The sequence below is a fragment of the Nuphar pumila genome, chromosome 12 (assembly GCF_984573655.1).
Source record: "Nuphar pumila chromosome 12, dmNupPumi1.hap1.1, whole genome shotgun sequence".
NCBI lineage: Eukaryota > Viridiplantae > Streptophyta > Magnoliopsida > Nymphaeales > Nymphaeaceae > Nuphar > Nuphar pumila.
This window is the reverse complement of record NC_143260.1, coordinates 12,435,109-12,447,850: the sequence shown is the minus strand read 5'-3', so window position 1 is coordinate 12,447,850 and position 12,742 is coordinate 12,435,109.

Sequence of the window (12,742 nt, the reverse complement as noted above, 5' to 3'; positions counted from 1 at the left end):
TGAAGCAAATGAAGTGATAGATACGATGAATTTTGATTTAGTTTATGCAACCGAACAATCGAATAGCAGTACCAACGATCATATTGACAGTGAAGAATCTGATGATATCGATGATGATGAGTATACCATATCGATAAAAGCTAACAAAGACAGTGATGACATGGGATAAATAATGACGAATGAAAGTGATGCACCAATGGCACTTGAGAAGTCAAACCCTTGGTATGTTGTGTAATTATATGAACATTTGTTGGGCAGTATAACTTATTTTTTATTTTACACTAATAAGACATGGTTGAATAAGTTCTCGTTAAATGGATTCTCTTACAATTAAGTGCAATTAAAACAATTGAAGCAGAGACATCTCATTGGTATGACTAATTGCGTAACGAAAAACTTAATGATTGTGAACAATTTGAGTGGCTAACAACAGACTCAAACGATCAAAAAGTTGCTTTCAACAAAAGGTTTAATGATATTCAGCATTGCCATGAGTTTTTAAAAGATCATGTGATCAAGAATAAGTATAAATTAAAATTCCTAAAGAGTTGGAATAATAGATTTGTTATCGTATGCACAAAGAAGAACTCACAAATGACAGTTGATTGCCCCTGGAAGATCTATTGCACAAAAGTACACAGAGCAAGGTTTTTCCAAGTGAAGAAGTATCAAAATGAGCATACATGTGGTGGATCATTTGGCAAGCTTGAATTGAAGAAAGTGAATTTCAGGTATTATTCACAAACACATGCATGATAATTCAAAGATAACTCTAAGAAAAATTATGAATGATATCAATCGTGATGAAGGTGTAGAGGTTACTTACAAACAAGCATAGCATGAACAGGAATAGACTATGGAGACCCTATATGGTTTCTTCGAAAAGTCCTTCAAGATGTTTCATGCCTATTTACATCATCTTATCAAGGCTAACAGAGGATCGCTAGAGTACATTCAGACAGATCGAAAAAATCAATTTCAATACCTTTTATTATTCTTTCGTCCAAGCATCGATGGGTTTTTTAAATGATGCCCTTTAATTTGTATGATATATGGCATATTCCTAAAAAGAAGATATGCGAGTATATTGTTGTTGGCCCATAGTATTAATCCTTATAGTGAGATATTTCTGGTAGCATTTGCAGTTGTTGATAAAGAGTCTAATGAGTCATGGGTATGATTTTTAGATCATTTAAAGCACAAATTGATACCCTTCAATGAGTTTAAAGAGAGAGAGGGGTATTGACAGTTATCTCAGATAGGCATAAAGGTTTAAAATATATTGTCCCCCACACATGACCTACATGTCATGTTCGATTTTGCATGAAGTATTTGATAGTGAACTTTTTGAAAGAACTTGGTTCATCTACTACAAGAAAAACCCTGATTAGCGACGAACATTTGCGACAGATTTTTTTCGTCGCAAATTAGTGACGAAATTAGTGAGAGAACATTATTCATCGCCAAACTTTGAAATATTTCTGAAATTAGCGACAACACAAATTTCGTCGCCAATCCGTCGCTAATTACCGACAGATTGGCGCCAAAAATTTTTCGTCTAAAAAACTGTAGCAAATTAGCGACAGATTTAGCGAGGGAATATTTCGTCGCTATTTTTTTATTAAAGCTACCAAATTAGGGCTCTAAATTCTCCCTCCCTCTGTTTCTCTCTCGTTACGCTTAGGGCGCTTCGCCTTCCTCCTCCCCCAGGTCGACTCCGTCGTTGTTCGCGTCATCTCCGGCGACGATGACGGTGATGGCGACGACGATAGTGATGGCGACAACGACGACCCCTCCTCACTCGCGGATGAGGAAGGCAAAGCCCAAATCAGGACTGGTTGTCAAGCTACGAGACATTGAATAACTTTGTGGTGGGATCTTTGTTCGTGCTTCATAATTCTGATGGTCATGTAGACAATATGGGGAGCAGTAGGAAATATTTGTGATTCAAATGTGTTATTTAATCCAAAATATGCATAATTCCTTCTTCCAATTTGATGTTTGCAACTTTGCAGTGTATCAATGAGTTCATGGTTACCCTGTTGTGGGAGATGTGATAGCACATGTACACAAAATGAATGCTTCGAAATCCTCAGTTCTAATTCTGGCATGCTATTCGCTGAATCTCTAAACCATTGATTCTCAGAGTGAGAAATTCTTAGAAACAAATGCTATCAAAATGTTAGTAATTCTAATTTTGTTTATGGCTCCAATGATCAAGTGCATTAGCTGATAGTGCTTTATTATGTTTATGGCATGTCAAATTCTTCACTTGTTTGAACCCGTTGAAGTTACTAGACAAATTATTCCATGAGACTTTCCACTTCTCATGTATGCTTGGAAGGTTGGACCTGCTTTAGTTTGTGGGAACACTGTTGTACTGAAGACTGCAGATCTGACACCTTTTACTGCTCTATATGTGTCAAAGCTACTTCTCGAGGTACAATTAGAAATGTTATTGTAATGCATTATGGTATATAACTTGAAAAATATATACTCTGTAGAGCTGAATCAACATTTTATGCAAGAAAAACTGGAAGACCAAGAGATTCTACCTCTTCTTATTTGAATATCATTATTTGTACCTCTTGTAATTGCAAAAGAGTGACTTGTTTTCAACCGTTTGTTTTAGGTAGCTTTAGGGTTGAGCTACGGTGAGCCAAAAAAAGTCACATTTATTGTTTTACAAGTCGTGTGAAACTGATGTATTGGCTATCAACACCATCAAGCTAGTGAATTTAGTGGATTAAGTGTGAGGCTGAGAGGACGTAGGTCAGGATTGACCGAACCTCTATATATTTGGTGTTGTGGATTATCTTATTCTCCCTATCTCTTGCAATTTTTCTTGTGTATAGAAAAAAGTTTTTAAAATCCAATTCAACCCCCTTAGGCGTTTCACCATATTGAGACTCAATATTGGTATCAGAGCCTCACTTGTTCATTAAGAATCTCATCGTTCGAAAAATAAGATATCTATGACAAATATCGTAGGAACCCCTCTTGGTGAATGAGCCTCATCAATGTGTCCTTGATTTGATGAATCAAATTATAACTATTGAAAGATTAGAATGGGTATATTCATTCAATCCATCGACTGTAAGGTTTTGAAGGTTATGATGAATATGTCATTCAAACAAACTGAGGTTGATAAATCAAATAGACATAAATCGATTTAAAAAAAACTAACTATCAATGCTAAAACTATGAATTTTTTATTTTGTGCTTTGGATAGTAACAAATTCAATCATGTATCAATTTGTAGTAGTGCTAAAAAGATATGAGACAAGCTTGAAGTCACTCATGAAGGTACTATCCAAGTGAAGCAATTCAAAGTAAACATATTGGTACATGACTATGAACTCTTTAAAATGAAGCCCGAAGAATCAATATCTGAAATGTTCACAAGGTTTGCCAACATCATCAATGGATTGAAAGCTCTTGAGAAAGAATACTCAAGCCCAAAATTGGTAAGGTAATTTGATCACTTCCCAAAACTTGGAGCCCAAAATGTGACGACTATTGAGGAAGCTAATGGCTTCAACAAGTTGTCTTTGGGTGAACTCATGGGTTCTTTAATGACTAATAAAATCACTTTAAAAGGAGAGGAGAATGAAATCGAGTCAAAAGGTAAAAAGACCTTTGCTTTAAAAGAAAAGTCATCAAATCTCTTTGAATGAAGTACTGAAGAAGAAAATGAGAGCGAAGATGAAGAATTTTCCATGATGTCATCAAGAAGGTTTAAAGAATTTCTTAGACGATAAAAGAAGTGAAAATGAAGCAGTAGAAGATTCACAAGAAAATCATCACCTCACAAGGAGCCAACTAAAGAAGAAATAATTTGTTTTGAGTGTAAGAAACTAGGATACATTAGAATGAATTGTCCTTTATTGAAGAAGAACAATCAAAGTAAAGAAAAGAGAAAAGGCAAGAAAGTTATGATGGCTACTTAAAGTGATGAAAATGACTCATCATCCAATGAAAGTGAGCATGAAGTAGCAAACGTATGTCTCATAGCCAACAAGAACGACTATAAGGAGGTAATTGATTTTGAACACTCTTCTTTTACCTTTGATAAACTTTTAGAAGCATTTGATGAATTATTAGAAAATTTTATTAAATCTCAAAGTGAAATAAAAAAAACTTAAGAAGAATGTTAAAAGACTAACTAAACTCAATGAGAGCTTGCAAGGTGAAGTTAATGACTTAACGATAGAGAAAAATAACTTTTGTGACAAAAATGAATTGCTTAAGAAAGAAATTATTGATTTGGATAAATGTCTTGAAAATTTTATAGTAGGCAAAGAAAAATTAGATGTTATACTTGGGTCTCAACATGGGGTATTTCGAAAAGAAGGAATATGATATTCTCCTAAAAATGATTCTTTCCTAAAAAATAATATATATGCTAAAGATATATTTTTCAAAACGAAACTATCTAGTACTCATTTTGTCACTTATAATTTTTGTGATAAAAAGTAGGCATGTAGGTTTCAAAAAAATATTCACAAAGAAAAAAAATGTGTTCTTAAAGATCAAATCAAATTATGGACTAACTCTGGTGGACCCAAATTCATTTGGATACCAAAGATGTGCACTTTAACTAATCTATCTTGTAGGTATGCCTTGGAGCCAAGGATGATGGTGATGCTTGGATCCTAAATAGCGAATGCTCAATACATATGACCGAGGACAAATCCCACTTCAATTCTCTCATCATGCAAGATGATGGATTAGTTGTCTATGGAGACAATGGGAGAAAAAAAATCATTGGGGTAGAAACCATTGGTAATGAAAGTTCTACCTTTATTGAAAATGTCTTTTATGTAGATAGTCTAAAACACAATCTTCTTAGCATTAGCCAACTATGTGACAAAGGACATAAAGTATAGTTTGATGAATCACATTCTAAAGTAATAGATAAATCATCTAATATTATAAAATTTCATGAGAATTGCCTTGAAAATGTGTATGTCATTAAATTAGATAAATTATATGAAAAAAATGTATATTTTATATCAAAAGGGAAAAATAATTGTTGGCTTTGACATAGAAGGTTAGGACATGCTAGCACTAGTGTTATATCCAAATTAATCAAACATGAGTTAGTAAATGGTTTGCCTAGACTACATTTTGCTTTGGATAAAGTATGTGATGCTTGTGCAAAAGGTAAATACATTAAATCCACATTCAAATAAAAAAATATTGTCTCTACCTCTAAACCATTAGAGCTCATTCATATGAATCTCTTTGGTTTATCTGAGACTAGTAGTTTTGGTGAAAAAAGGTTTGGTTTTGTAATTGTTGATAATTTTTCATATTTTACTTGAATTAGTCTTCTCGTCAACAAAAATGATGCGTTAAATGGGTTTGTTAAGCTTTGTAAACACATTCAATTAGAAAAAAAGGTTATTCTATTACAAACATTAGAAGTGATCATGGTAGAGAGTTTAAAAATTTAGAGTTTGCAAAGTTTTGTGATGAGAATGAATTTTCTCATAATTTTTTCGCACCTAAAACTCCTCAACAAAATGGAATTGTTGAAAGGAGAAATAAGATTTCAGAAAAAATGCTTAGAATGATACTTTGTAAAAACAAAATTTCTCGTTACTTTGGGTCGAAGCTGTAAACACATCATGCAAGTAAGTCCAATTAGCTCCAAAGGGGTTTGGCATAGTGGTGGGATGAGACCTAGGCCATTAGTGAGGTGGTCTAGGTTCAAATCCCATGGGCATCACCCCTGGTGCAAGCCAAAGCATGGCGACTCCCTAAGGGCAAGGTGTAAGACCACAGAGTTTTATGTTGCCAAGACAACAACAATAAGTAGCCAATACAACTAGGTCTATGATGTTTGGGGTGGTTTCTCCATGTAAATATAAAAAAAGTCCAGTTAAGATTTTATAATTTAGAGTTAGAAACATTGTTATCATAAAGGAAACTTATTGGATATTATATTTTTATTAATGACAATTATATTTAAATGTTTCATAATCAGTATAGATTAGGTTTGGGTAAGGATCAATTTGGGTCCAAGAATGATTCAGGTTTGGGTCGATCCTGGTACATTTGGTTCCGGTATGAAACGGTTCTGGATACATTACGGGTTCAGGTTTGGGTTGGTTCAAGTGTAAATTACATAGAATCATTAGGGTCGGGATATAAGTATAACACGCTATAATCAGTTTCCAACAATGTTGTCAGTATCGGTGCGTTACGTATTGTATCGCCACCCCTAAATAGGCTATTTTTTAATAAATATACAAATACTTAAAACTAAATTTTAATATTATTTTAACATGTGTCACGTTCTGATTGACACATAATAGTTTTAATTATTTTTGGCCGATTTAGAAATATTCGGTGTCGGCCTATTCACGTGAATCGTTGGCCAAACGATACAGGGCCAATACCGATTCTGACAACATTTTCTGGTTTATATTTTTTCATATCCTGAACTGACCCATTTTTAAATGGTGTTAGACTTTAGACCTGACCCAAACCCGTGGGTATATGAAAAATTGGGTTGGTTCGGGTATAATCTGTTCAGCTCAGGCATACTCGACCCAGTTACACCCCTACACATCTGGAACCGAATGCAACTAAATCGGATCGTCACAACCTGACCCCTTGCCAAAAATCCGATCCGGAAACCCACGAGCGATAAGGCTTCATTGTGTTCAAATTTTGATTTTCGCTCAGGTGGCAAGTCAAAGTACAGAGTGAGACCGGGAAGCAACGTTTTGGTTTCAAATAAGCGTGTGGTGTGTGAGCGGAAACCGAGGGAGCCAATCAAAATAGAGACGAACTTTCTTTCAAATTTCAAAAATTTTCCTCTTGCTCGTGCCCGTCTTCGAAATTTGCATTTTCAAATACACAAAACCAGAAACCCCGTCTCCCTCCCGAGCCACTATTTTTCCAAAACCCAAATCCCTCTCCATTGATACACCTTACAAATAGGACCCCCCCTCTCTCTCTCTCTCTGCCGTAGCCATGGTTTCACTGTCGCGATCGGTTTCTCTAACGATGGAACACGAGAGTGACAAGGAGAACATCCCTCCTTCCTCCTCTTTGTCCTCCTCCAAGCAAGGCCTGCGCCATCCGGTTCCTTTAGCCAAGTTCAACAAGACGATTAGGAGGAGAAAGCCGCTTGAAGACATCACCCATCTTTTTGTCGTTCATCGTCTCCAAAGTGGTGCCTTATGTTCCCGTTTCGCGTACTCGATCGACCGGGATCTGGTTTTGAATGGTGGGGATGTTCTATTCTGCTTCAGATCTGCCGCGGCTCCCCGACGGGAGATTCAAGGGAAAACTAAGGCTCCCGCGACGCAGCGGGCGTGCCGGGTGTCTCTGAGGAAGAGCTTCAGATAATAGTCTCTGTTCCTTTTTTCTTCCCTTCTTCTGCATTGCGTAGATATAGGAGACATACGTGGTGGGGGTTCAAATGTGGGTATGTGATTACTAGGGGGGGCAACACTTGTTGTACCGAATAAACTTCAGTAAATGATCTTTCTTCTATTCAATTTTATTTTACGGATTGTGGCTGTGCATTGGTTTAGAATTTAAATTGGTGGAATTCTATTGATCGATTTGATTGAGGGGTTGCCTGAGGTTCCATGAATGCGAACTTGGCTTTTCTTGAGTACATCCCATAACTATTTGCGGGTTTTTACTCAATCATTGTCATCCTTTTCGTCCTCTCCTTCAAAATCAGAATCGGCAATCAGCACTCAGTTTGTACAACCGTGTATCCTTGTCTCCAGTTAATATCATATCCGAGTATATGTGACATGACGCCTTACCCTGTGCGCGACAGCCATGTTATGTAAAATGATTTTTTACAGATTAAATGGTTTGTTGCCATATTTGAGATTATAGCAAAGTTGTCAGTTTGGCTGATGAGCTTGTCGATGCACTCGACGGAGTCAGTGAGGATAGGGCTCGTGAGGGCGGGGAGGCCATATATTTGGGTGTCATCACCAGCCACCCCCATCGGTTGGGTGGGTCCCCACTGACCTGTACTGACTGACAGTCGGTCGACAAGAGGGAGGTTGCTGGCAATATCAGACCCTGAATCGATTCAGGAAATGGTGAGAGGGTGGTGTATGTTCCCCCCCCCCCGTGAGAGGGTGGTGTATGTCCCCCCCTCCCCCCATTATTCACTGAATCCCACGTTTGTGTTCGAGGCTTTGAATGAACACCACGTATACAAACACATGGGGCTCGTATTCCCGTGTATGTTGACATAACTTTGCATCAGACTCTGGTGTTGTTGCAAAGACTTAAGTACCCTTTCTTGCTATTCTTCTCATAAAGTGATGGTTTGAGAAAATGACAAAAATGCTCTTTATTCAAAAAAGAAAAAACAAATAGTTCAAAAACGGACAAACATGTTCTCCATTCAGAAAGTTAAGGATGATGTTGACTCTTCAAAGTCTTCTTCTTCTTTCTCCGTTCAAAAAAAGGACAAACATGACCTTCATCTAGAAAGTCGAGGATGATGTTGACTCTTCAAAGTCTTCTTCTTTTTTCTCTGTTCAAAAAAAGGACAAACATGTCCTTCATCCAGAAAGTCAAGGATAATGTTGACTCTTCAAAGTCTTCTTCTTCTGTCTCCGTTCAAAAAAAGGACAAACATGTCCTCCATCCAGAAAGTCGAGGATAATGTTGACTCTTCAAAGTCTTCTTCTTCTTTCTCTGTAAAAACTGTAAAACCCCCTCTCTCTCTCTCTCTAGAGAAGAAATCAAGGGAGGCAAAGAGTTCTCCCTGGAGAAGGCCATGAACATCAACTCTCTCACTCTCTCTCCCTTCTCTCTCTACTTCTGTGCACATCCAACAGACGATCCTACATTGTTCCATCAAACACCGACTAACTTGCACACTGACTGTAGCATCGTTCAACTTGAAGAGTTGTAAAGTCTGATTCAGAGTTTTTACCCTTACAGAAGGGGGGGTCTGAGAGCTCCTCCCAGCGTGAGTAGCATCATTCAACTTGATTCGTTGTGAAGCCTGATTTAGAGTTTTTGCCCTTACAGGAGGGGGGTCCAGGGGCTCCCCCCGGCGCGGATTTCACCGCGATTTATATTGTTATCGGGCTTTCCTACAGCGATTTGTAGTATTTTTGGGTCTCCAACGAGCTTCACAATGATTTATAGTGTTATCCGGTTTTTCAATAACGATTTGTAGTGTCTTCCGCAAATCGCTATACCAATTTATAGTGTTTTTGGATCTCACTATAGCGATTTGTAGTGTGTTCCACAAATCGCTATAGTGATTTATAGTGTTTTTGGATCTCACTATAACGATTTGTAATGTCTTCTGCAAATCGCTATAGTGATTTATAGTATTATTCAGTAAGCAAATCGCTGTAAATCGCTACCCGAATTAGGACCAACTTGTCAGAGCCATATCTCCCTAACCGAAAGTCATATTCCAAATCCGTAAAAAGTGGTGTCTTCGTTATTAAGTCTAGTTTATTTCTATAAATTTTAAGTAATTTATATTGTCATTTCATTCCCCATTTTAACTAAAAACCAGACCCTTATTATTTTGTGTTATTTCTATTGTCACTTCTGCATTCATTCTACATGTTTTTTTTTAATGCACATTCATTACTTGAGATTATTCTTGAATAAAAGCATGTAAATGACATGATTTTGTGAGCACATGCATATGAATGTTTTGGTTCATGCACATCTATTCATTTGTTCTTAGTTTTTCTTCGATCTACGATTAAGGTGTGTATCTTTCTCTTATTTCGAATGAGAAAAAGAGCATAGATTTGTATTCCATGCAAGATTTTAATAAAAATCTATGAGAAAAGAGTAAATCTGAATATTTACGCTAAGATCCATGGTTGAAATAATTGTATTTTCACCTTTTCAAAATTTATTTTAGAATACAAAAAAAACATGTTAAGTATGTATGTATATATATATATATATATATATATATATATGATGAGTCGTAGATCTCGTGTGCTATTGTTTTAAAAAAAAGAAAAAAGAAAATCATATATTGCGATTTGCGGGTCGATAGAGCAAATTCTGTGTAAAGTTTATTCTCATGCTAAAACAAAAATTATGTTTTCAATTTGTGTTCATGCTAGAACAACATCTTCCATGTTGATAGATTCTTGCTAGATTCATGTAAAAAACTGAATGTAAAACTTGGCATATACATGTGTATTTGTAAGTGGATCTGTGTACATATGCATATCTGTATGTACAGGTATATTTGAGTGAAAAAAATAAGCATATGCACGTATTTCCTGTAATGAATTTGTTTATACATGCATACCTAACTAAAAAATTGCATAAGCATGTTTATTGGTTTATGAATCTGTGCAAGTCTGAACATGCATATATTCTTGAATATGAATATGCATATATACAAGATCACTTGATTTTGAACCTACCTATCAATGCATATCTCATCGTAAAACTGCATAGGCATGTATTATGTACTGCCTTACCAGGCCTAGCCAAATTCTGTTCTACTCGACAGGTGTTCTTTCGACAACTAAAAAAAATCTAGTGTGGTTTGGTCGGCAAACCAGCCGAACCCAGTTCGGCTGGTCAGGCCAGGCCAAACCTGGCCTTGTTTGCTAGGCCTGTCAGGCCAGGCCAAACCTGGCCTTGTTTGCTAGGCCTGTCAGGCCCAGCTAAACCAAGTTTAGCCGGCCTAGCCTGCTCGACCTACTGGGCCCAGCCGAGTGGGGTTGGCTAGGCAGACTTAAAAAAAAGTGTGTGTGTGTGTGTGGGGGGGGGGGGGGGGGGGGGGGAAGGGTTCGGCTGGGGGCTAGGCCAAGTACAAAAAAAGGAAAAATACTTTTTAAATAGAAATTTCTTTTTTTGTTCAGCAATTGAGGCCCCATCCGACCCCCTATCGGTTGGGCTATGTTGGCCAGGTCAGCCCCACTCGACAAGGTCAACTAGGCAGAGAGCTTGACCTAGCCGACTAGGTCGACTGGGTGGGTTTGACAACATACAAGACCCAGTCGATTGGATCGGCTAAGTCAATTGTCTGCTAAAAAAATTGGTTAAAGAATTAAAAGTGAATGTTATTGTTAATTATCATTACATGTCTAGGTTTTGACTAGATATATGCAGATTTTGATACACGATGAATTCTTTTAGTTTATTCATACTCTTATGCCTAATTGAGCTTGAATGAAAACTCATATTTGTATGTTAATTTTCATATTTACTAATTGTATTAGACATATCCGCATGCATGCAAAAGAATGATATTTTTTATATGCTTAGACTTGTTATGTTATGCCTGACCAAAATATTAATGCAAGTTTACTTTATGGGCATGTGCATACATGAAGTTGTGTGTTTTCGGCATGTAAATTTTGATAAAAAATAACCTAAATTTCACTCAAATTTTGCTTGAATTTAAATGTTGAAAATAAAACTTTTTCTCATGTTTTAAGTGGCTCATTTAGGTTTTGCTGATGAGAATTGGGTCAGACTCAAACTCAAAAGCATCGACCTAAAATCACGAATTTAGCAAATTTTTCCTATACTTAGTCTTTTTTTTTTTGAAAAATCTCAAAATAACTAAGTGTGAAAATACACAATATTACATGAAGCTTCTTAGATAGGTGAGAAGCTCGTTTCTCGTAAACTCGCTTCATACTCACTCCTAAGCAAAGTTACTCGAGGCATCTTTTTTATTTCTTTTCCTTAAAATTTTTAAAGTCCCTTCTTTTGATTTACTAGTAGAAATTGCATCTACTTTTGCAACGTCTCCACAGCTAATTTCTCAAAATTACCAAAATTGAACATAATATGGAAACCTTGGAATAGTGGCTGATTTTTTTTTTCAAAGGTAAGCTGGGGTTGGGTAGACCCCACCAGTTATTATTCAAGGTACCACTGGGTTTTGAACCTGCAACTTCCCACCACAAGGAGACGTGCACTGACAGCTCCTACCCACCACGCGGAGCCACTGTTGGTATAGTGGATGCAATTTTGATACTCTGAAATTTCATGGTGTACGTTGCCATGACCCGATTTCTCCTCCTAGTTCCATACTTCTCTACAGGCCAATGTTATCAGTATCGGTGTGTATCGGTTTGCAGAAAATCCATACGCTGCTTGCCTGAATCTGTTGTTTTTTAATAAATGTAAAAAAATACCAATTTTTTTAATATTATTTTAATAGTTTTAACATATGTCACGTTATGATTGATATGTAATAATTTTTTATTTTTAGGCTGATACAGAACGATTCACTTGGGTATCGGTATTGGCCGATACTTTGGTGGCCAAACGATTCAGGGCTGATACTGATACTGACAACATTGCTACAATCAGTCTGAATTCACGTCCGAATATTGAATATTGGCCCAGATCAAAGTTCTGAAAAACTCCAGTTTGATCTCTCTGATGCATCTAAATGTTTAGGTCGGGACTGGATTGGGTCCAGAATTCTAACATGGATTCAGAATATTGGGAGGTTGCGGATACAGTGCTACACCCTAATGGATCCAGGTTGTTTTGGAAGCCACTCTTGCGGGTGAGGTGGGTAGGTGCGTGATGGACATTAGAGGTCCTATTGGAACTAATGGTTGGGAGGCCAAATTGGATAGTTGTCAATAGGACTGCTTCAGGCTTGGATTTGATCTCAACTAGAAACCAGTCGTTGTTCATCATGTCGAGTTCTGTCCAAAAAAAAAAAAAAACAGGTCGAGTTCATATGGCCCATATAAGAGGCAACCTTTATTTTGTTAAAACA